Source organism: Zalophus californianus, chromosome 7 (genome assembly GCF_009762305.2).
Source record: "Zalophus californianus isolate mZalCal1 chromosome 7, mZalCal1.pri.v2, whole genome shotgun sequence".
In the NCBI taxonomy this organism is placed as follows: domain Eukaryota; kingdom Metazoa; phylum Chordata; class Mammalia; order Carnivora; family Otariidae; genus Zalophus; species Zalophus californianus.
The window spans coordinates 122,767,551-122,791,890 of record NC_045601.1 but is presented as its reverse complement, the minus strand read 5'-3'; the positions used below and the strand labels follow the sequence as shown (position 1 = coordinate 122,791,890).

At 39.8% G+C, this 24,340-nt stretch overlaps 1 long non-coding RNA gene across 1 annotated transcript; it reads left to right on the top strand.

Annotated features, from left to right (window-relative positions):
- The first annotated feature begins 3,394 nt into the window (after nt 1-3,394).
- Nucleotides 3,395-21,846, top strand: LOC113927121. Its single transcript, XR_003521507.1, has 4 exons — nt 3,395-3,456; nt 19,574-19,694; nt 20,567-20,686; nt 21,307-21,846. It is a non-coding gene; the product is annotated as an uncharacterized LOC113927121 (long non-coding RNA).
- Nucleotides 21,847-24,340: the final 2,494 nt, after the last annotated feature.

Genomic DNA, 24,340 nt, shown 5'->3' with positions numbered 1-24,340 from the left:
ATTTCCCTCCCCCACCTCTCAACATAAACCAACATCAGTAAACAGCACATCGCCAACACTAGCTGCCTAACCTGCTTACACCAAGTCCCACCTCCCTGCGCTTTGTTGGTACTGCTTTTCTTGGGCAAGTGTGCCTAAGGCCCAGGACAGTGGACCACTTCCCTAGAAGACAAGCAAACCCCTGCACACACCACATCTATCTACTATAGAGTTCTGCAAGGCCTCATTTCTAGTGGAAGTAGCATCAGGTCTCATTTGACATGCAGACCAGAGGACACCTCATTAAAACTCTCCACACTCTGGACAAGGGCCAAACACAGTCCACTGCAGGCAAGGAGAGCCTCTGAAGGACTGGCCTGAAAGATAGAGCAGGGGTTGCTGTCTGTAAGGGACTCATTTAAGAGCCAAAGACAACTTCGGATTGAAAGTGAGGGGGTGGAAAACCATTTATCATACAAATGGATGTCAAAAGAAAGCCACAGTAGCAACACTTATATCAGACACACTAGATTTTACCTAAAGACTGTATGTAACAAGAGATGAAGAAAGGCACTATGTCATAATTAAAGGGTCTATCCAACAAGAAGATCTAACAATTGTAAATATTTATGCCCACAACTTGGAAGCACCCAAATATACAAAATGATTAATAACAAACATAAAGAAACTCATTAATAGTATAATAACTTTAACATAACATAACATAACTTTAACTTTAACACCCCACTCATATCAATCAATGTACAGATCATCTAAGCAGAAAATCAGTAAGGAAACAGTGGCTTTGAATGACACACTGGACCGGATGGACTTAACAGATATATACACAACATTTCATCCTAAAGCAGCAGAATACACACTCTTTTCAAGTGCACATGGGACATTCTCCAGAATAGATCACGTACTAGGTCACAAATCAGGCCTCAACAAGGACAAAAAGAATGAAATCACAGCATGCATATTTTCAGACCACAATTCAATGAAACTGGAAGTCAACCACAAGAAAAAAATTGGAAAGTACAATAATAATAATACATGGATGCTAAACAACATGCTACCAAAGAATGAATGGGTCAACTGGAAATCAAAGAAGAAATTTAAAAAATACGCCAAAACAAATGAAAATGAGAACACAATGGTCCAAAACCTTTGGGATACAACAAAAGCAGTCCTATCTCAGCAATACAGGACTATCTCAAGAAGCAAGAAACAATCTCAAACAAACAACCTAACATTACACCTAAAGGAGATAGAAAAAGAACGACAAAGCCTAAAGTCAGCGGAAGAAGGGAAATAATAAATATTAGAACAGAAATAAATGATATAGGGGTACCTGGGGTGGTGCAGTTGGTTAAGTGTCTGACTCTTGGTTTCAGCTCAGGTCATGATCTCAGGGTCCTGGGATCGAGCCCCATATGAGGCTTCATGCTCAGCATGAAGTCTGCTTGAGATTGTCTCTCTCTCCCTCTCCCTCTCTCCCTCACACTCATGCTGCCTCTCTCTCTCTCTCTCTCTCTCAAATAAATAAATAAAATCTAAAAAAAAAGAGAAAGAAATGATGTAGAAACAAAAAAAAAGTATCAATGAAATCAGGAGCTGGTTCTTTGAAAAAATTTTAAAAAATTGATAAACCCTAGTCAGATTTATCAAAAAGAAAAGAGAAAGAACCCAAATAAAATCACAAATGAGAGAGGAAAAATAATACCAATACCACAGAAATACAAACAATTATAAGAGAATATTAGGAAAAATTATATGCTAACAAATTGGACAATCTGGAAGAAATGGATAAATTCCTAGAAACATATAAACTACCAAAACTGAAGTAGGAAGAAATAGAAAACTTGAACAGACTGATAACCAGCAAAGAAATTGAATCAGTAATCAAAAATCTCGCAACAAACAAAAGTCCAGGGCCACAGGACTTCCCAGGGGAATTCTACCAGACATTGAAAAAGAGTGAATACCAATTCTTCTCAAACTATTTCAAAAAATAGAACTGGAAGGAAAACTTCCAAACTCATTCTATGAAGCCAGCATTACCTTGATTCCAAAACCAGACAAAAACTTCACTAAAAAAGAAAACTACAGGCTAGTATTCCTGATGAACATGAATACAAAAACTCTTTTTTTTAAATTTTATTTTATTATGTTATATTAGTCATCATACAATACATCATTAGTTTTTGATGTGGTGATCCACGATTCATTGTTTTCGTATAACACCCAGTGCCCCATGCAGTACGTGCCCTCCTTAATACCCATCACCGGGCTAACCCATCTCCCCACCCCCTAAAACCCTCAGTTTGTTTCTCAGAGTCCATAGTCTCTCATGGTTCATCTCTCCCTCCGATTTCCTCCCCTTCATTTTCCCCTTCCTTCTCCTAATGTCTCCTAATGTCCTCCATGCTATTCCTTCTGTTCCACAAATAAGTGAAATCATATGATAATTGACTTTCTATGCTTGGACTTATTTCACTTAGCATAATCTCCCTCCAGTCCAATCCATGCTGATGTAAAAGTTGGGTATTCATCTTTTCTGATGCCTGAGTAATATTCCGTTGTATATATAGACCACATCTTCTTTATCCATTCATCTGTTGAAGGGCATCTCGGCTCTTTCCATAATTTGGCTGTTGTGGACATTGCTGCTATGAACATTGGGATGCATATAGCCCTTCTTTTCACTACATCTGTGTCTTTGGGGTAAATACCCAGGAGTGCAATTGCTGGGTCATAGGGTAGCTCTATTTTTAATTTTTTGAGGCACTTCCACACTGTTTTCCAAAGTGGCTGTACCAACTTGCATTCCCACCAATAGTGTAAGAGGGTTCCCCTTTCTCCACAACCTCTCCAACATTTGTTGTTTCTTGCCTTGTCAATTTTGGCCATTCTAACTGGTGTAAGGTAGTATCTCAATGTGGTTTTGATTTGTATTTCCCTGATGGCTAATGATGATGAACATGTTTTCATGTGTCAGTTATCCATTTGTATGTCTTCTTCAGAGAAGTGTCTGTTCATGTCTTCTGCCCATTTTTTGACTGGATAATTTGTTTTTTGGGTGTTGAGTTTGAGAAGTTCTTTATAGATCTTGGATACCAGCCCTTTATCTGTAGAGTCATTTGCAAATATCTTCTCCCATTCTGTGGGTTGTCTCTTTGTTTTGTTGATGTTTCCTTTGCTGTGCAGAAGTTTTTTTATCTTGATGAAGTCCTAAAAGTTCATTTTTGCTTTTGTTTCACTAGCTGTTGGAGATGTATCTTGAAAGAAGTTGCTGTGGCCAATGTCAAAGGGGTTAATTCCTAGGTTCTCCTCTAGGATTCTGATGGATTCCTCTCTCACATTGAGGTCTTCATCAGATAAAAAGCCTCTGCGCAGTGAGGGAAACAATCAACAAAACTAAAAGGCAACCTACAGAATGGGAGAAGATATTTGTAAATGACATATCTGGTAAAGGTTAGTATCCAAAATATATAAACTGTTTATTACTTGGTTTTGGGGTGTTGAGTTTTATAAGTTTCTAAAAGAGTTCCCAATGGCCAAAGCTAAAACACTTTGAGCAAGAAAATTAATGAATTGGATTATAACATAATTGGATGAGAACCAAAGCATAAAATAATATCCATGAGTCCATATTGATACAAATAAATGATAAATAAATAAATAATAAAGGAGAAGAGATGAATGTCTTATGCAGAAAATTCCAAATAAATTATGTACATATTCCACTCTAAAGGATGGGAAGCATAACTCCCATTCATTAAGTGTGAGCTCCACAAAGTGACTTCTTTCCAAATAATACAGCGTAAAAAGGGAGAAAATACAATCTAACTACTTAATCCAGTTGATCAAGGTCAACAACATCAGTCATATTTATACTATGTGTCCTTGATATGATGTGAAGAAAATGGCACTTTCTTTCTGTGGTCTTCCACCCCAAACCCATAACTCCAATTAATCATGATTTTAAAGATTTTATTTATTTATTTGTTTGAGAGAGAGAGTGAGGGAGAATGGGGAGAGGGGCAAAGAGAGAAAGAGAGAATCTTAAGCAGGTTCCATGCCCAGCATGGAGCCCGACGTGGGGGTCAATCTCATGACCCAGAGATCATGACCTGAGCTGAAACCAAGAGTCAGACCCTAAATTGACTGAACCATCCAGGCGCCCCGAAACAATATTTAAATAATCAGACACGTTCCATTAGAGGGACATCCTACAATGTACCTGACCAGTATTCTTCAAAACTGCCAAGGTCATTAAAAATAAGAATCTGAGAAACTATCACAGATAAGAGGAGCCTATGAATATGTGACAACTAAATGTAACATGATATTGTAGATGGGATCTTGGAACAGAAAAGAGAATATTAGATAAAAACCAAGGTAATCTGAATAAACTATGGACTTCAGTTAATAATAATGTATCAGTATTGGTTCATTAATTGTAACAAATGTACCATACTAATGTAAGATAATAATAGGGGAAACTGTGTCCGTGGATTATATGGAAACTCTGTACTATCTGTTCAACTTTTTGATAAATCTAACCTGTTGTCTATTAATTTTTAAAAGCCAAAAAAATAAATCAGTTAGCTGTACTTGTGTGAGTCTATTCCTCTCTCCTCTTTCACTGATCTTGTATGTATTCCTTTGCTATACCACACTTTATTACTGAAACATTAAAATATGTCTTAAAATTGGGTAGTATGGGTCCAACTGTATGCTATTTAAAAATTTAACTATTCTAGCTTCTTTACTTTTCTCTAGAAATTTTAGAATTAACTTGTCTTATCTACCAAAATTTTTGGAGATTTTGATTGGAATTGTATTAAGCATATGTATAAATTTGGGAAGAATTGACATCTTTACAATATTGATTCTCCTAATTTGTGAGTATGGTGTGTTTCTGTATTTATTTAGAACTATTTTAACTTTTTACCAGCCATTTGTAGTTTGTAACAGAGATTGCATACATGTTTTGTGAGATTACTCCATTTTTGTATCTATCATAAATTTTATTTTAATTTTGGTTTATAATTGTACATTGCTGGGGTATAAAAATACTATTTGTCTTTGCTTGTTGATCTTGTGACTTTGCCAAACTCTTACTAGTTTTAGAGGATGTTTTTGGGAGGATCATTGAAATATTTCATTTAGACAATCATATAACCTGTAAATAGGGACAGGTTTATTTCTTCCTTTCCAATGTGTATAGCTTTTTTTTTCTTGTCTTATTGCACTGACTATGTCTCCCAGTATGATGCTGAATAGGATAGTGAGAGTGGATATCCTTGCCTTATTCCTGATTTCATGGGGAAAGTATAAGGCTAGCTATAAGTTTCTAGATGCTCTTTATCAGATTGAAAACATTTCTTTCTATTCCAAGCTTGCTGAGAGGTTTATGGGGTTTTTTTGTTTTTTGTTTTGTGAATAGACATTAAATTTTGTCTCTGTGTCAATAAATATGATCATGTGTTTTTCTTCATTAATGTATTATGGATTACATTCATTGATATTCAAATATTAAACCAGACTTCCATGCCTAGGATAAACCCCACTTTGTCATGTTATTTATACTTTCCTGGATCTGAGTTGCTAATATTTTGATTTTTTGAAATTGAAGTATAGCAGACACACAATGTTACATTAGTTTCATGTGTACAGCATAGTGATTCCACAACTTTATATGTTATGCTATGCTCACCACAAGTATAGTTACCACCTATCACCATACAATGCTCTTACAATACCATTGACTGCATTCCCTATGCTGTACATTTCATCCTCATGACTTATTCGTTCTATAAGTGGAAACCTCTAATTCCCACTCCCCTTCACGCATTTTGACCGCCCCCCCAACTCCTCCCCTCTGGTAACCATCATTTTGTTCCCTGTATTTATAAATCTGTTTCTGCTTTTTTTTATTTGATTCTTTAGATTCCACATGTAAGTGAAATGATATGGTTATTTGTCTTTCTCCATCTGACATTTCACTTAGCATAGTACTCTCTAGTCCATCCATGTTGTCACAAATGGCAAGATCTTATTCTTTCTTATGACTGAGTAATATTCCATTATATCAATATCCATATACCACATCTTCTTTATCCGTTTACCTATGGATGAACACTTAGATTGCTTCCATATCTTGGCTGTCATATATAATGCTGCAATAAACATAGAGGTGCATATACCATTTCAAATTAGTGTTTTTGTTTTCTTTTTCTTTTTTCTTTTTTAGAGAGAGAGAGAGGGCATGAGCAGGGGAGGGGCAAAGGGAGAGGGAGAGAGAGAGAGAACCTTAAGCAGGCTCCACACTCAGTGCAGAGCCTGACACAAGATTCAATCTCATAACCCTGAGATCATGATCTGAGCCAAAATCAAGAGTTGGACACTCAACTGACTGGGCCACCCAGGCACCCGGTGTTTTTGTTTTCTTTGGCTAAATACCTAGTAGCAGAATTACTAGGAATCATATGGTATTTCTATTTTTAAGCTTTTGAGGAACCTCCATACTGTTTTCCACAATGGCTGCACCAATTTGCATTCCCACCAACAGTGGGTGAGGGTTCCTTTTTCTCCACATCCTTGCAACACTTGTTATTTCTTGTCTTTTTTATTCTATGAGTTGTTAATTTTTTGTTGAGGACTTTTGCATTTATGTTACAAAAACATGTAGTGGTATAGTGGTCTATAGATATAGTGGTCTAAGATTTTCTTTTTTTATACTGTCTTTGCTTTTGCTATCATGATAGTACTAGCTTCATAAAATAAGTTGGGAAATGCTCCCTATTCTATTTACTGGAAAGGATTGTGTAGAATTGATATTTTTTATCATATAGATGTTTGGTAGAACTTACTAGTAAAACCACATGGGCCTAGGGATTTCTTTTTCAGAAGGCTTTTAACTATAAATTTGATTTTATTCAAGTTATCTATTTCAGTTTGGGCACAATTTAGTAGTTTGTATTTTCAAAGAATTGGTCCATTTCATCTAAAGTTTATGTATATAGAGATGCTTACAGTATGTTATTGGTTTATTAGTTTTTAATGTCTACAGGTTTGTAGTGATATCCCCTCTTTAATAATTACATCAATAATTTGTCTTCTCCTTTTCTGATGCATCAGTTTAAGATTTATCAATTTTATTGACATTTCAGAGGACCAGCTTTGATTTAAGTAATTTTTTTCATTGTTTTCTGTTTTCAGTTTCATAGATTTCTACTCCTATCTTTATTATTTCCTTCTCTCTCCTCTGTTGGGTGTATTTTGCTCTTCTTTTTTTATTTCTTAAGATGGAAGCTTAGATTATTGATTCAAAACTTTTCTTTATGTTTAATATAAGAATTGAATGCTAAAAATTTCCTTCTAAGCACTTCTTTAGCTGAATCTCAAACATTTTTATATGTTGGATTTTCATTTTTATTCAATTCAAAATAGTTTCTAATTTCTCTCAAGACTTCCTCTTTGACCCATGGATCATTTATAAGTGTGTTGCTTAATTTTGAACTGTCTAGTGATTTTTTATCTTTCCTCTATTTATTTCTAGTTTAATTCCATTATATTCTCTGAAGAGAATATATTTGGTATGATTTATTTCAAACTTCTTATGACTCAGGATATGGTCTATTTTAGTTAATGGCCCATGTATATTTGAAAAGAATGTGTAATCTGATGTTGTTGGATGGAGTGTTATATGTGTAGATTAGATCCAGTTGATTGATATTTTTTCAGTTATTTCATCTCCTTGCTAATTTTCAATCTCTAGTTCTATTACGGAGGTAAATGGTTTCTGATGAGAAATATGCAGTCATTTGAAATGTTGTTCCCTCATACGTAATACATTTTTTCCTTTGGCTGCTTTCAAGATTTTTTTTTTTGTCTTTAGTTTTCAATAGTGTGATTATGAATTGCAGTTTATGCTGTTCGGGTTTGAATTAGTTGCATTATATCTTTCACTAAATTGGGGAAGTTTTTAGTCATTTTTTCTTCAAATATTTTTTAGCAGTGTATTCATTCTCCTCTTCTTCTGGACTCCAATGACGCCAATCTTAGACCTTTCGTTATTGTGCCACAGGTTGTGTCCTTGAGGCTATGTTCATTTTTTTAAAATCATTTTTTTCATGGTGCCTGGGTGGCTCAGTCATTAAGTGTCTGCCTTCGGCTCAGGTCATGATCCCAGGGTCCTGGGATTGAGCCCTGCATCGGGCTCCCTACTCGGTGGGAAGCCTGCTTCTCCCTCTCCCAGTCTCCCTGCTTGTGTTCCCTCTCTCGCTATGTCTCTCTCTATCAAATGAATAAATTAAATGTTTTAAAAAAATCAAATCAAATCAAATCATTTTTTTCTCTGTTATTCAGATTGGATACTCTCTATTGATCTATCTTCAAAGTCACTGACTTTTCTCCTTTCTCCTTGTCTTTCCAGTCTGCTACTGAGATAGTATTTTGGTTATTATATTTTTCAGTTCTAAAATACCCATTTGTTTCTTTTTTATATCTACCATTTTTTACTGAGACTTTTTACTTTTCTATTGGTTTCTAGAATATCTGTGATTGATCACTGGAGCAGTTTTATAACAGCTTCTGTGAAGTCTTTGTCAGATCATTCTGACATCTGTGTCATCTTGGTGTGAGCATCTCCTGATTTTCTTTTCCCATGCAAGTTGAGATTTTTCTGGTTCTTTGAATACCAAGTAATTTTGGATTGTATTCTGGCAACTTTGAAGATTATGCAATGAAATTCTGGGTCTTATTTAAATTTCACAAAGAATGTTATTATTTTCGTTTTAGTAGATAATCAATACAGTTAGGTTCAGGCCACTAGTTTCAATATGCTTTCAGTGGGTCCTGGTTCCTATGTTGTTTCAGTTTTCGAGTCCTTTGCAGTGCTCTTTGGATCTGTTTCATATCCAGGGGCCAGTCTATGATCTGAGTAGTAGTCTATCTTAGTTCATTTCCCAAAGTATTTAGTATGCTGATTGGGATCAGATCCATACGTCTGCCCCTTAAAGGTGAGCTTAGGAGTTCAAACACAACATTATGGCGTGGTTTCCCTGTGCTTCCCTCTGCTTCTCCAGGATCTCCCCAGTACTTTCTGTTTCTATGGGACTTCTATTTCCAGTCTGCAGACAGGAAGCTGGGGCTTTAATTGCCCCATTCTGCCACATGCTTCTCCAAATGCACCCGTCTGGAGCCAAGAAATAGGAGAACAGAAAGAAAAAGAAAGCAACAGGATTTGGCCCCAACTTCTGGGGACCACAGTGCCACTGATTGGACAGGGATGCTTTATTTCTTCAGGGTTTTGGCAGTTGCAGGCTCCATTTGTCACCATTGCAGGATTGCTTGCAGGCTGGATTGTCAGAGAAAAAAGAAAAAATGGGGGATTTCACACTTTCCCTGAACATTAACAATTCCCATTCCTTCCAGTCAAGTCAGAACTAAAGGGCTCCTCTGGAGATGTTTCTCTCTTCGACTTATGCCTACTTCAGAATTTTAGGCTGTGTTGAGTTCAGGCTGAGGGATACTGTAGGGGGAAAAAAAGGGCAAAATCACTGTCAGGTTGGTAGTACTATGAATTCTGGTCTTCCCCATCCCACCTGCTACTATTTACTTTTTAGACTCCTATAATAGTTGCTTTAAGCATTTTTCCAGGCCTTATACTACATTCGGTGGGAGAGATGGGGTGGATTGCACTTATTTTATCTAATTCAGAACCACAAAACCAAACAAAATTTCATGTCCAGATTGTTTTACTGGAGAGTTTTACCAAGCAAATGATTCCATTCAAAGAGCAAATAATTTCATTCTTAATCAAGTTAATACATAGTGTAGAGAAGGGGTTCACTCCCCAATTTACTTTTTTGAGATTAAGCTCATAAGAAAATCTGATACAGACAGGAGGAGAAAGAAAATTATAGGCTAATCTAACTCATCAACATAAAAGTAAAACTTTAAAACCAACCACTAGAAAACAGAATTCATCAAGATGTAAGAAAGATAATACATAGTGGCCAAAGTAAGTTTTCCAGGAATGCAACGTTAGTTTAAAATTAGGAAAGCAATCACTGAAATTTATTGTCAACAGATAAAAATTAAAAACATGATTATCTCAATAAATGCATACAAGTATTTGATAAATTCAACAACTATTCATCATACCAAAGGTGAGTCCTTAAAAGCTTTCACATTAAGATCAGTAATAAGATAAGGGTGCCCATTTTTTGTACAGGAGGTGTCCCTAAATACAAAAAAAAAAAAGGCAAAAATAGTATAAGAATTGAAAAAGAAAGTACAAATGATCATTATTCACAGATGAGTGATGCCTGATGGACGTAAGAGCCCCCTCTACAGTCCCTTTGATTTGTGGGAAGGACAGGGAGAATTTGGGAGGCATCTCTGACAAAGGAAAGAAACAGAGATAGTAGCAGCAGGAAGAGGGGAGAATTATCTTCCTTAGTTTTCTAAAAACTGATAATGGATTGCATTTTCTGCCCAATGTTTGTATGTGAACACACACACACACACACACATATACATATGTAGATAACAAGAGCACAGAACAATCCTAAAGAAAATATTACCACACTAACAAAATTATATTTATTTTTTCATGCCTTTTTCAGTCTTCATGCTTATGCCTAGTTTTTTACTTTGTTGTTGGGGAAGGCAGTCCATCAAAGGTGTTGAGCTCCTTGCAGGTTCCTGCCAAGTATACCAAGAATGCTTGAATGCTCTTTGTCTGGGCTCTTTCTCAGTGTTATATTTGCAGTGGGCAGCCTCAGTGGATGAGTTAACATCTCTTCCCAGGAAAAAGCAAGCTTGTTTCTGCTTTCTGTAAAAGCAGTGAATCCCCCAAGCTCAGTTTTCCTTTCCTGAATTGCAATCCTCTGGGTGTGAGGCATCCATGAAGGGTCTTTTGCATTGCCTTCATGGGAACTTGGGTGGCATGGGGAACCAACACAAAAGAATATGATAAAGCTCTACCTGCTGCTTTCGCTATGAGTAATGAATGAAGTCCTTTGTCTCTGGTTCAGAAGTCTCACGTCTCTGTCAGCATCCATGAAATAGGATGCAATAGACTAACTTGTTAGCTTGTAAGTAGGGTAAAAATCCTAGAACCTGCACAGCTCTTGACAATTATGTAGTCCTAGTTAACATATTTTCTTGTGTGCAACACTTTCCATGACCAGGTTTTATAGGTTGTGCATAACAACACATAATTTTTCTGTTAGGTGTATAATGTTACATCAAAGTGATACGACATAATTTGCTTAATCAAACCCATATTTATGATTCTTTTTATTAAAAAAATCTATAACTTAGTGATTTTTAAAATAATTTCTTAGGATAAATTCTCCAGAATGAAGTTAAAATATTAAATGTAATGAATATTTTCTTCATAAATTGTCCCATTACTTCCTGAAAGAAAAAAATAGTAATAAAAGAAAATATAGCCTACAACAGACTCATTTCAGACCTAAAGACAGTGGCAGATTGAAAGTGAGGGGGTGGAGAAACATTTAGCATGCAAATGGATGTCAAAAGAAAGTTACAGTAGCAATACTTAGACACACTGGACATTTTTGTTTTTGTTATTGTATTGTTTTTATCCTGCTTTGGTATCAGGGTAGTACTGGCCTCATGGAATGATTTTGAATGAGTTCTCTCTATTCCATTATCTGTAAGATTTTGATAAAGATTACTGTTAATTATTTTTTTCACTGTGGTAGAATGAGGTCTTGGGCTTTTCTGTGCTGGGAGAAATTTGATTCCTAATTCAACTTTGTTATTGAATTGTTTGTTATTGGTCTAAGAAGATTTCTTATTTCTTGGATTCCACGTCCATGATTTAAACTTGGTAACTTTGTTTTTAGGAATTATCTGGGTTTTTTCCCTAAGTTATCTGAATTGTTTGTATATAATTGTTTATATTTCTGTGGTACCTGTTGTATTGTTTTCCATTTCTCATTTTGGTTTTTGAGTCTTCTCTCTTTTTTTTCTTAGTTTAGTTAAAGCATTGCCAATTTTGTTTATTTTTTGGTAAAACTAGTCATTACTTTCAATGCTATGTCATTGTTTATTCTGGTCTCTATTTTATTTATTTCTGACTTTTGTCATTTTCTTCCTCTACTAAATTTCAGCTAAGGTTCTTCTTTTTCTAGTTCCTTGTGGTGTCATGTTAAGTTGTTTAATTTGAACTTCTTTTCTTAATACAAGCATTGATAGCATAAATTTCACTATAACATCTGCTTTTGTTTTGGAATAACAAGGTTATTGTTTTTTGGATAGGTTTTGGAATATTGTGTTTTCTTTTCTCTTGTTCTGAGACATATTTTGATTTGCTGTTTGATTTCTTATTTGGCCCATTGCTTGTGCAGTACTGTGTTAATATTTACACATTAAATATTTCATCATAGATTTTCTAGCTTTGTTTTATTGTTGATCTTTACTGTTGTACCATTATGGTCGGAAAATATACTAGGTAGGATTTCAAAAAAAGAAGGAGAAGGGGAAGGGGAAGGGGAAGGGGAAGGGGAAGGGGAAGGGGAAGAAAATACAGCTCTATGATTAATAATAATCGTAAGTGAATATGTTCCATGAAAGCACAAATTCTATTACAGGGATTTGAATCCAGGTATCTTCAGAGTAGCTTTTGAAGACTTAGAAAGATTTGATTTTGTAAAATATTAAACATACTAATTTATGAGAGCTATTTACCATTTGGATTACTTACTTACTATGAAACCTTTATGCACATTATTAAATATAGCATCTGGATCTAATCAGGAGATAGAGAGCACACAGTAGGGCAAACAGGAGCTTAATGTAAAGAACTGTGAACTCTGATAAAAGAGCGAACATAAGATCGAAAACAACTCCGTAAGGTTCCTTTGGGCTGGGAGAGAGTGCCACAGAAAGACACATAGTGCTTGGGTTCAGACCTGTTGGGGAAAGTGTGGCTCAGTCCCCACATGGCAAAGAAATTCACTGCTTTGCTCTCATTGGAGCTGAACTGGAGTTGCTGGGAGAGCAACAGGCCATCCTGGGGGTGCAGGCAAATGGGCAGCATCTGCAAAAGGGGCCTCTGCTTTCCCTGCAGGGGAGACTGCATTCGGGGTTTGCCTAGCCAAGGCTGCAAGTTGGCAGTGTGTCTGGTCTGTGGCTGGGCCCGCTACACAGGGGGTCCTGATGCCACACCATGGGCCGTGGCCCTCACGATAAAGCACCGCAGAGCCTCTTCCTCTGCCCTGGCCTGTCCTCCCAGAGCCCTCCACCAAGGAAGCTTAACATCATGCTTGCTCCAGAGGAGAAATGCTTAAGGGTCTTGTGTTCATCCTGCAGCAAATATGAGAGGTGGCATTTGGGGCCAAGAGGTAATAACTTGATGATGGACACATTAAGTCTATTCAGCCAACTTTTCTGTAAGTTTTATTTAACTACAGTCCCATCTGACTTCAGTGGGCTGAGTGGGCTGCGTGTTACTTTCCGAAGTCCCAAGGAGGTGGGCAGTGGGTGGGCTCTTCCTCCCCGGAGCCTGCGAGCCTCCAGGCCCCCAGTGCTACCGCCGCTTGCCTTCCTTTGTCTGACGCAGCCTCAGGAGCAACAATCCTCTGAGGCGGGAAGAACTGGTGAGGGGGCGCCTGGGGGGTTAAGCATCAGACTCTTGGTTTCGCTCAGGTCATGATCTCAGGGTCCTGGGATCGAGCCCCCGCATCAGGCTCTGTGCTCCGCGGGAAGCCTGCTTCAGATTCTCTCCCTCCTTCTCCCACTGCCCCTCCCCCTGCTTGCACTCTCTCTCTAAAATAAATAAATAAATAAAATCTAAAAAAAAAAAAGAAAGAAAAGAACTGGTTAGAAGCTGCCCCTTCACAAGTCCTGTGAGAAAAAAACACCCCAAAGCCTTTCTAGAAGCACTGGCAGTTAGCTAAAAACAAACTCCCCCTCAGTGTAAGGTCAAAACATGCTGGATATACAATTTTTCCTGTAAGTAACACACCTGTAAATAAGGCAATTTTGGGGCGCCTGGGTGGCTCAGTCGGTTAAGTGACTGCCTTCGGCTCAGGTCATGATCCCAGGGTTCTGGGATCAAGTCCCACATCGGGCTCGCTGCTCAGCAGGAAGCCTGCTTCTCCCTCTCCCTCTGCCTGCCACTCCCCCTGCTTGTGCTGCTCTCTATCTCTCTGACAAATAAATAAATAAAATCTTAAAAAAAAAGGCAATTTTGATTTCTGTAAGTAAGGTAAGCAATTTTGTAAGTAAGCAATTGTGTAAGTAAACAAAGTAAGTAAGCAATTTTGATTTCTGTAAAGCAATTTTCCTGTAAGGCAGTTTTCATTTCTGACTGTGACAGGGACAAATCCTGGTGTCAGCATTAGTAAGGAGAGAAGCCAGTCCCTGTGGTGAAGAGCCTAAAGCCCCCTTACTCTGCATGAGTTTCAGTCCGTAGAACCATGAACCCACCTCCTTTCTAAGCAGGCACGTTCTGCACCGACAAAGAACGCCTGTCTTCTGCCCTGTGTTCTGTAAGACCATCCTTCATGAAAGCAATTCTAGGATAAGTGCACTTTGCTTTAGACACCCTGAGACACCGGACTCTCCTTGGTATCCACCACCTGCGTTGCAACCTCAGACACACAGCCGAAAGTACAGTGCAGAAGGTTTGCCTTCGACTCCATCCAAAAGGATTCAGTGAGTCAGCTCTCGGGGGGCCTCGTTAGGAGGCACGGTCAGCAAGCATCAAGCTTTTTCACACAGTCAGAGAGAGAACAATTAGGGCGAGACAGCCTATCATCCCCCAAGCCTGGTTTTCTCTCTCTGTTCACAATCAGCTCTTTTTTTTTTTTTTAAGGTTGTATTTATTTGACAGAGAGAGAGAGAGAGAGTGAGAGCAGGAACACAAGCAGGGGGAGTGGGAGAGGGAGAAGCAGGCTCCCTGCCAAGCAGGGAGCCTGATGTGGGGCTCGATCCCAGGACCCTGGGATCATGACCTGAGCCAAAGGCAGACGCTTAACGACTGAGCCACCCAGGCACCCCCTCAATCAGCTCTTACTAACTAATGATTGACCATTAAGGACCCAGTGGCTGCCACTTTGCTGCGGCAGGTGGGGCAGGAAGTGGAGGAAGGTCAGATGCAGGGACTCACAGCTGTACGAGAGAATCCCAGGGCTTAAATCCCTGCAGGGACCACAGGGAGTGACCCTAGTCTCCCCGGGGTCCTGCTTGTGTGGACATCTCTGCTGCTCCTTTCGTGGTGAATCAACAGAGGGCTAATTTATCCTCGGAAAAAGTAATAATTGGGTGAAGAGTAGAAGTGACATCCAACATGAAGGGTTCATAACAACCCTGGAGGTCAAATCCAAATCAGTGTCCTCCGGGGACAGAGACAAATGTGACATTCCCTGCCACGTGTCATAGTTATTTGTGTACAAGTCTGTGCCCGCTCTAGTTTAACAATTCATTTAGAATGCGGCCTGTGTTCTCCCCATCTGTAGGCACTTAAGGTACAGCATTGCACATAACTGCTTGATAAACATTTATGGAATAAAAAATAAACATATCTAATAGATTGGAGGTTTAACTTGATAAGATGAAAAAAATACTTTAGGAAATCTAAATTTTCATGGACCTTCTAGCCCAAGTATTCCTGAGCACAAACCTGAAGGAAGCCAGATTCACAGCATTTTGGTAGATTGAAAGAAAATCTTTCGCAAGCATCCTGTCCAACCAGCCCTTGAGGACAGCTGGTGCGCTGAGCTAGCCCCGAGGGCCCTGGCCATGGCAACACCAAAGGGCCACAGTGAGCCAAACAGCAATGAACCCTTGAGTTTGGTGGGAAACCCTGAACACAGCTCATCTTTAGTCTATCTAAACATGAATGATAATTACTCAGAATCAATCCAGCCAACCTCCTTCACCAAGCAGATCAGACAGGTTTAACATAAATTGGGCCATTTTCCTCCTCCCGTCCTATGGGGGGCGTGTCCTATGTGGTCATAGTAATGCGATCCCCTTGCAAAAGCCTCTTTATATGGCGTTCAAGGAAGACTGTGGGTAGTTATGCTGGGCACTGGCTCTGTAAGGTCTGTTCTCTGCTCAAGCACAGGACAAATCAAAGGTCCAGTGAAGGGAGAGCCCATGACAGAGTACAAAACTGTCTTTCCCTTTTCTATTCCTGGAATAATATGTTGCCGATCATCCTGGACTTGATCGGAGTAAGGTTCTAAAGCGTTATGGTTTTGACCCATGCTAAAGGCGATGTTCCTATACTGTGTTTATATACTTGTGTGAAACTTTTTCATATGCCCACAGAGGCCTCCACCTAAGTGTTCACACTGCCCAGCCTACAGCTTTGATACTGGGAGCATGCCAGGCATGGTCCTCTGCGGGTGAGGGCCATGGATCTGAACATATATGAGTTCATCTGCAGTGAGGAAGGCCGTGCAGCACAAAGGTTAGGAGCCTGCACTCTTTGGCAGCAGATCTGGGCTGTGATCCCAGCTCCGAAACTCATTAACTAGGCTGTTTCCTTTCTCTCCAGCATGGATCCCCCACCCCCCCATCTTCTACAGGAATACTACTAATGGTACCTACTTGTTGTGCGGATTAAATGACACACTTCTATAAAGTCTGTTGCTCGGTGTGCAACACCGAGTATGCATTCTATAAACTTTAGCCATGGTTTTGGTCAGTGTTCAATGAAAAAATGAGCTTACCTTCTGGGCTAGGTGTCCAGGAATGGTCTGGGAGTGAAGCTGGAAGGCACCCATTCATCTAGTGTAAGAGGACAGAGTCCGGAGGCTCACTCCAGGACCTGACACCAGAGGGAAGCAAATGCACAGCCTGCTGTCTCTGCCCACTCCAGTCGCGACCACAGTACTTGGGAGCATCAAATGGTCAGGTCTAGGAGCTTCACTCTGTGTCAGTGTGGATCCAGAGGGTCTTGGGAGCCCCAATCACTTTCTGCAGGCATAGGCGCACAATGCTTGAGGACCCCGCGGTACACAGTTAGTGGCTTCACCACTCAGAACCGGCCAAGCCATGTGATTAGAATCAATACTTTGGGAAAGTGTTGACTCACTCAGGCCCCCCGATCAATTTGTGAACCATGTTAAAACAAAACAAAAGAAGAGCATGTGACAATCATCAGGGTAAACAAAGACAATGAGGATTTTCCGTCAATTCTCTACTTGTCAGGCGGATTGCTTGTTGTGAAGCTAAGTGACCTTGATAATCTTGTCTTGGCAATGGCAGGTCCAAGCTGGCCGGCAGCCTGGCCCACAGAAGGAGCAGGGATGACATGAGAACATCCTGGAGCCACCACGGGGGACAAAGGGCCCTCGAGCCATATTGAGCCTGGAGCCTCGGCATTTACAATTTGTGCTCCGTGCAGTTCTGGCTACAGCAGTCAGATGTGTGTTGTGAGTGCCATTCCCTGGTGCCCTTTGCTAAGTCTATGTGTGGCACTTACACTACACTGCATTCTGAAGATGCCTGGCTTATGTGATATTAAGAAATATTAAACATATTAGGGGTGCCTGAGTGGCTCAGTCAGTTAAGTGTCTGCCTTCGGCTCGGGTCATGATCCCAGGGTCCTGGGATCGAGTCCCGCATTGGGTTCTCTGTTCAGCAGGGAGTCTGCTTCTCCCTCTCCCTCTGCCTATTGCTTCCCCTGCTTGTGCTCTCTCTCTCTCTAATAAATAAAATCTTAAAAAAAAAGAAATATTAAACATATTAAATAAGAGAAAAAACAAACTTGAAATATCACCAGATTGGCTTCCTGAATCTTCCCTTGCTCCTCAATCATATCTCTGACCAGAGACCTCTTCTTATAGGCTCCACCTGCTTCAACTCATACTTGTAGACTCTGGGGCTGCAGAGAGATCTTGGGGAGAAATATGCCACACCTAGGTCTTCTCACTCCTGAGCTCAGCGGGCAGCTCACGCAAATCAGAGATCATCCCCAGCAGACAGGGTTAGAATATTCCTGTCTCTTTTTGATTCTACATGCATTCATTCTTTGGAGTTCTAGTATGTGCTGGGCACCATGGGGTTTCCAATCCTGGTTCTCATTTTCATGAGGTGCACAGTGTGTGAGGGGGAGCAAATGGATAAAAGGAGCCAAAATATATGGAACAATGTGGGGAAAAAAGAAGCTACCTGCTCAACCAGTTATACCTGTCTAATCAACCCTGGAAAACCGAGATTTCAGCCAGAATCATTCAGAATTAATAATCAAAACCCAAGGCAATATGTGTATTTAAGTAGTACAGCAAGTCTGGGAGGGTGGAGAGATTAGCTCCACTTAGGGTGCGTCAGGAAGACTTCCCAGACAGGGCATTCTTGAATGGAATTTTGAAGGATGACTACGCTTTTCCAGAGAGGAGAGTCCAAGAGATGGCAGGAACAAGATCACTGTGGGCAAAGCGTTTGTGTTGAGAACATTCTGCTGGAGTGTGAGGTCTGTGTGTGCCAGGGCTGGGCTATGCCTGAGTTTGTGGCAGCCACGGGAGGTGTAGGGAGCTGGGACAAGAAAGCAGACTAGGGGTCGGTAGGACTCTATCAATAAAGTCTTGCACTTTCTTCTGGAAGCAAAGGGCAACAATGGAAGGCGTTTAAGCTGGAAGGTTAACTTAGAGCATGATCAGATTTGTGTTTTAGAGACAACCTTTGGTAGCAATGTAGAAAAGGGCAAGGTGGGAGGTCTGGCAACCAGTTCAGAGATGACTATATAATCATAAAAAATTCCAGGGCAGCATGTGGCCCAGCCTTATGAAACCCGAGGGTCTCATATTCTAAGAAACAACAATAAAAAGCAATTCCAATCTTTCCTTGTGCTTCCAAAACTGCTAAAGGGAATAGCAACACAACTTGGCAGTTCTTTCTCTTCAGCAATCCACACCCCCTAAAGGTGAGCGCCTGGAGAGCAGGGATTCTATCTTGCTCATTCTTGCATCTGTAGTTTTTAGAATAGCATTTGGAGCTTCACAGACACTGTGTGAGTAGTTTTTGACTCCACTGTGGAGTTTCTCATACTCCAAAGCCAGCTCTTCCCACCCTCAGCCCCTGGGGCCTATCTCCTTCCTCCCATTTCCTCCCTTGGCGCCTCACAAGCCTGGGCACTCACCTGGCAGTCTGCTCTGCTTGGAGGCTGGTATAAAGCTTTGGGGATAAAGATGAGAGCCTTTTATGGAAAAGAGGCTGAGAACCCTTAGATATGAATGACTCGTGCGTCCGTCCCAGGAGGGATATTCCAGGTGAGAGGTGATAAGGACCTGAACCCAGGCGCTAGTAATGGGAGGAAAGCAAGGATGGCTAGGACCCATGATGTTACAGAGAAGCGTCCACAGAACTGCCTCCCTGTGGACTAGAGAGCTGGAGTGTCATCATGACTGAAAGGAGGACTACTTTGATTTATTCTCTGCACATGCATGTGGGCTCCAATAACAGGTATCCACCCTGAACCCGAGCATACTACATGTCAGGCAGTATACTACACTAAATGCCTTTGGCATAAAAACATTTTTGAAATCATATGCATAACCCCCATTAGCTCACTGTGATCTATGTCTTACAGATGAAGAAACTGGGGCACTGAGAAGATATAGGTGACTTGCCTGATGTCAGGGGTTAGTGGCAGAGCTGGGACTCAGATGCCAATCTGTACAGCGTTGGAGATCAGACCACTAAGCTACCGTGTGTGTAAGAGTTTTCAAATACTGGGGCACCTGGGTGCTGTAGTCTCTTAAGCAACTGACTCTTCGTTTCGGCTCAGGTCATGATCTCAGGGTTGTGAGATTGAGGCCTGCATCGGGCTCCATCCTCAGCGTGGAGTCTGCTTGAGATTCTCTCTCCCTCTCCCTCTGCCCTTCCCCATGTTCATGCTCTCTCTCTGCAATAAATAAAGCTTTAAAAAAAAGTTTTCAAATACTGATTTGTCTTGACGGAAGAAAAATTAGCATCTGTCCTGGTGTCCTAATTGTTTTTAAACTTTACTTGCCACCTCTCTCTCTGTCTCTCAACCTACTATTGTTTGGGTGGAAAAGAGAGGGAAAGACCGATGGTGTATAAGAGCATATCTGTGAGAAAACCTCTCAGTATAATTGTTTTTGGTAACTTACGACTTATTATCTAGTGATATCAGATAATGTTGTAGTAATCAATCAAAAATATTTTGTACACTTATTCTATTTAGATATCTATACTAGACATTGAAAGACTCTTTGAGAAAAGCAAAAACCAATACAAATTTTGGGGCCAAATGGGACTGGTAGAGTCTAGTAAGGTTGACTAACTTCTCAGGCTCGTAAGCTCATCTGGTTATCTCTTGGGCAGTGGCTCAGAAGGCTCATTTGTCTGCCCTCGGACTATGGGTGTCTGTTTATAACTTTGACATCTTTAAGGGGGTACCATTAGTTCCTTTCCCTAAATCCCATTCCTGGTCCTTATCTTGGCATTCAATATATGGTCATAGTTAATTTCTTATGAAGAAAAAAAGGAAACCTTTGAATAGGGGATTAAAACATTGATCTAGTAGCTCACCAGCAATATCTTTCTTTGTGACCTTCAGCTCAAAATCCACAGCATACGGATCAGAAACAGCGATGAAGTAGCCCTGCTTGCTGAGTTCATCCACTGCCACTTTTTCAAGGCTCCATTGAAAGACCTGGGTTCTTGATGCACATAGATGGTGAGCACTTTCTTTTTTTCCTACTTTTTTTGAAGTATAGCTGACACACCATGTTACATTAGCTTCAGATGTACAGCATAGTGATTCCACAACTCTCTATGTCACTCTGTGCTCACCACAGTGTAGCGACCATGTCACCGCACCTGGCTATTACAATACCATGTTCTCTATTCCCTGGGCTGCACTTTTCATCCCTGTGATTCACTTCCCCAGGTGAGCACTTTCTCACCTAAATCTGAAGAAGAAAATAAAACTTTCTGGGAAAAAAAAATTCTTCTTGGCCATGATTCAAGGAAGAAGAAAACCATTAACAAATACTGTATTTAAGTGCATCACCATATTCAAAGCAGAGAAATAGGATTTTTAGTGCATACTTCTTAAAAAGAGTGATCATTTTATATTGTTTAAAGTGGTAATTTGCAAGGTTCACTTTCACTGGATTTTACAATTAGAAAATAGGGTGGAATAAATCATGTCTTATCAGGATGAAGGAAGAACTTTATTAAAAGTCTCATATAATTTGGTAATTTTGGGTGAGAGATTTTAACCCTGTTCTTGGAAAAATAAATATGGTTCATGCTTTATGATGAATGACAGGGGCTCTAACATTTTGCCTTCAGCCATGACCACACCCTGATAAATATCAGTCTGACTGTAAGAACGGACTTATGTTTTCTTCTCCAAGCCCACGCTCAACCCACCGCGGAAAGAACTGACCTAAGATTCAGCAAGCCTGAGACTGATTCTGCTTTGGGTGGTGATACAGGCAGCAGAGAGGAATCCAAACTGGTGATGGCTCACATGCTCTGCTTATGTCCTGCACCTCACCACCCCTGGTACAGAGTGCTAGCATTTCAGAAGTCCCTGTGAGACTCTATCCTTCTGGAAGGCAAAAATGGCAGATGTTCTCTGTGCGGGATGGATTGCAACAAAGGCCAAACACTAAAGTGTGAGCCAGAGCAACTACAATTAAAATAATAAATCCTTGATTTTGTAGGGTTTGTTCAGGCCTTAAAAAGGGAATATATACGTAATGCTAAAATTACCAGCTTTAGGCCATTCTCCCAAGAATAGGAACCTGTCCTTTTTTTTTCCCGTGAAGAATAATATATGGCTCCAATTTGGATATTGCGGAAAGGAGGAACCTCTGTTAACTCTGAATTATCCACCTGCCCTAACCCCTCATTTCCCGATGTGGCCCTTCCCAGCCAAGGAGGAGCCAAGAAAGGTTGGCCATGCTGCAGCTGCTGCCCAAGCCCGCGCAGAGGCGCTGTAGGGAGCCAGCCCTACCTCAAATGCACCTGGCTAGAGTCATCTGCCTGCACCAGCTTGGCACACAAAGGCTTCATTTTTTTCCAGTTAACCCATGGGTCCCTAAATGCCCTTATTAGTTAGGCTCCCCACCCACTACCCTTACATTACACAAGAACCTTGGGGGTTTTCTCAGGGTTTTTGCTTCCAAACCTTTAGATGTGAGAGACTTGGGAAGTAGGCTCTGTCCACCAGCACTGGTGCTTCTGACCATGATATTTTGGGGTCACTGCTGAGTTTACGACCTGCACGGCCTCATGGACATTTGTTTGCTGGGATGGTCATGTTCCTAGATGGTTCAGAGCATTCATGGTCCTCAGGTTCCCTGCAGTGGGCTCCTAAGGGGCAACTCATTCAGCTTCCATTCCCTCAGCCACTGTCCCCAGTGCAGAGCATCCCGCCTGGGCAGTTGGCATCTACAAATCTAAATAAGGATTTAGATTACTTTATTATTATTACTTTTAAAAACAAACAATTTCACATATATAAAAGTAAGTGTTATATAAATATGATTTAAAGGGCAGTAAAATGAATAAGTAACTACCCTCTAATTTAACAAACATTAATACACCCTTAAGGACCTTTGTGTCCCTTCCCATCATATGACTATTCTGAATATTCCATTATAATCCTCCACTTCAGTATGTATCCCCAAATAATTTATTTGTCATGTTTTTATACTTAGTTTAAGTGATACTTTGTGACTTTTTTCCCTAACGCGACTTATGATTATGAAATGTATACACCTTGATGTGGGTACCCATAGTTAATTATTTTTTAATGGGTAGTAAAATGTGTAAATGCTCAGATTTACATGGTACATTTTCTAAAGTTGGCTGTTTTAATTTAGATTTTACTCTCTCTACGTTATTTTTGTCAAGCATTTTGGTTCTATCTGCTTTTTAACCCTATAAGTCAGACAGTATGGTTATTGATTTTATAGTTATTGTTTGTCTAGATTGACCCAAGTTTGCCATTTTCCTTGCTCCCCATTTCCTATTGCATTTCAGGCCTTCCCTCCTTCTTTCTGGAGTCATTGACCTAAAACAAATGCAACTTTCAGAAATTTCTTTAGTAATGTCTGTTCACAGCAATCTATTTTTTGATTTTGTGAAATGTCTTCATTTTACTCTAATAATTGAAATAGAGGTTTTGATTTATAGTTATCTTTTTTTTCCAATGTGTTGATGATACTATTTCATCATTTTCTGGTTTATGTTGCTGCTATTGGGAAATCAGTTGTTGGTTAAGTTGTTGTTCCTTTATAGGTGATATGTCTGTTCTTTCCATTTTTCTTTTGTGTTAAGCAAAAGGTTTTCTTTGTTTTAGCTTGCTTGAGACATGTGGTACTTATTAAATCAGTGGTACTAATATCTTTCATAAACCCTGGGACATTTGCAGATATTGTATATTTTGAAATTATGACACTTCCCCATTTTCTCATTCAAGAAACCCAATTAAAAATATGGAAGGTCTTTTTACTCTGTTCTTTATGCCTAGTGAGTCTATCTTTCATCCTTTCCATTTCGTTCCTGATTTGTCCACATCTATCTTTTAGTTCACTAATTCTCTCTTCAGCTATGTCTAATCTACTGTTTAACCTCTTCACTGATTTTTCAAATCTATCTGGTCACTTTTGAATGTCTCTTCTATATCGTTCAGTGTCTGATTCCATTTTTACTTCTTTAAAGATTTTACACCAGGTCACCTGGGTGGCTCAGTCGGTTAAGCTTCTGCCTTCAGCTCAGGTCATGATCCCAGGGTCCTGGGATCGAGTCCTGCATCGGGCTCCTTGCTCATCAGGGAGACTGCTTCTTTGTCTACTGTTCCCCCTGCTTGTGCACACACACTCTCTCTCTCTGACAAATAAATAAATAAAATCTTTAAAAAATTAAAAAAATAAAGATTTTATACTTTGTTATTTTGCATTATGTATTTCATAATGCTGATATTTGAAACTATGGAAGATAAAATCTATTGCCTGGTGTTTCTGCTTGTTCTCAGCTGTGATATTTTGTTTCCTCATATGTCTGGCAATTTTGGGGGGCTTATACTAGGCTGATTGTAACCAGGGAGAATCCTGACAGGTATGAGATGATGGTTTTTTTTTTTTTTTTTTTTTCCTCCAGGGCAAATTTATATTTACTTCTTCCCTAACTGAAGGTTCTCATCATTTCGGGCCACTTTATTTATATAGCTTTCCCCTACTCTGTAAGTGTGGGTAACTAAATTCCATTCCCAAATCCTATAGTATAGGAGAGTTGTTTTTTTTTCAGCCCAGAGGTGAGATGGAGATAGACAGGTTAGCTCCCTGTCTCCTGTTAAAGGCAGATGTCATCTTCT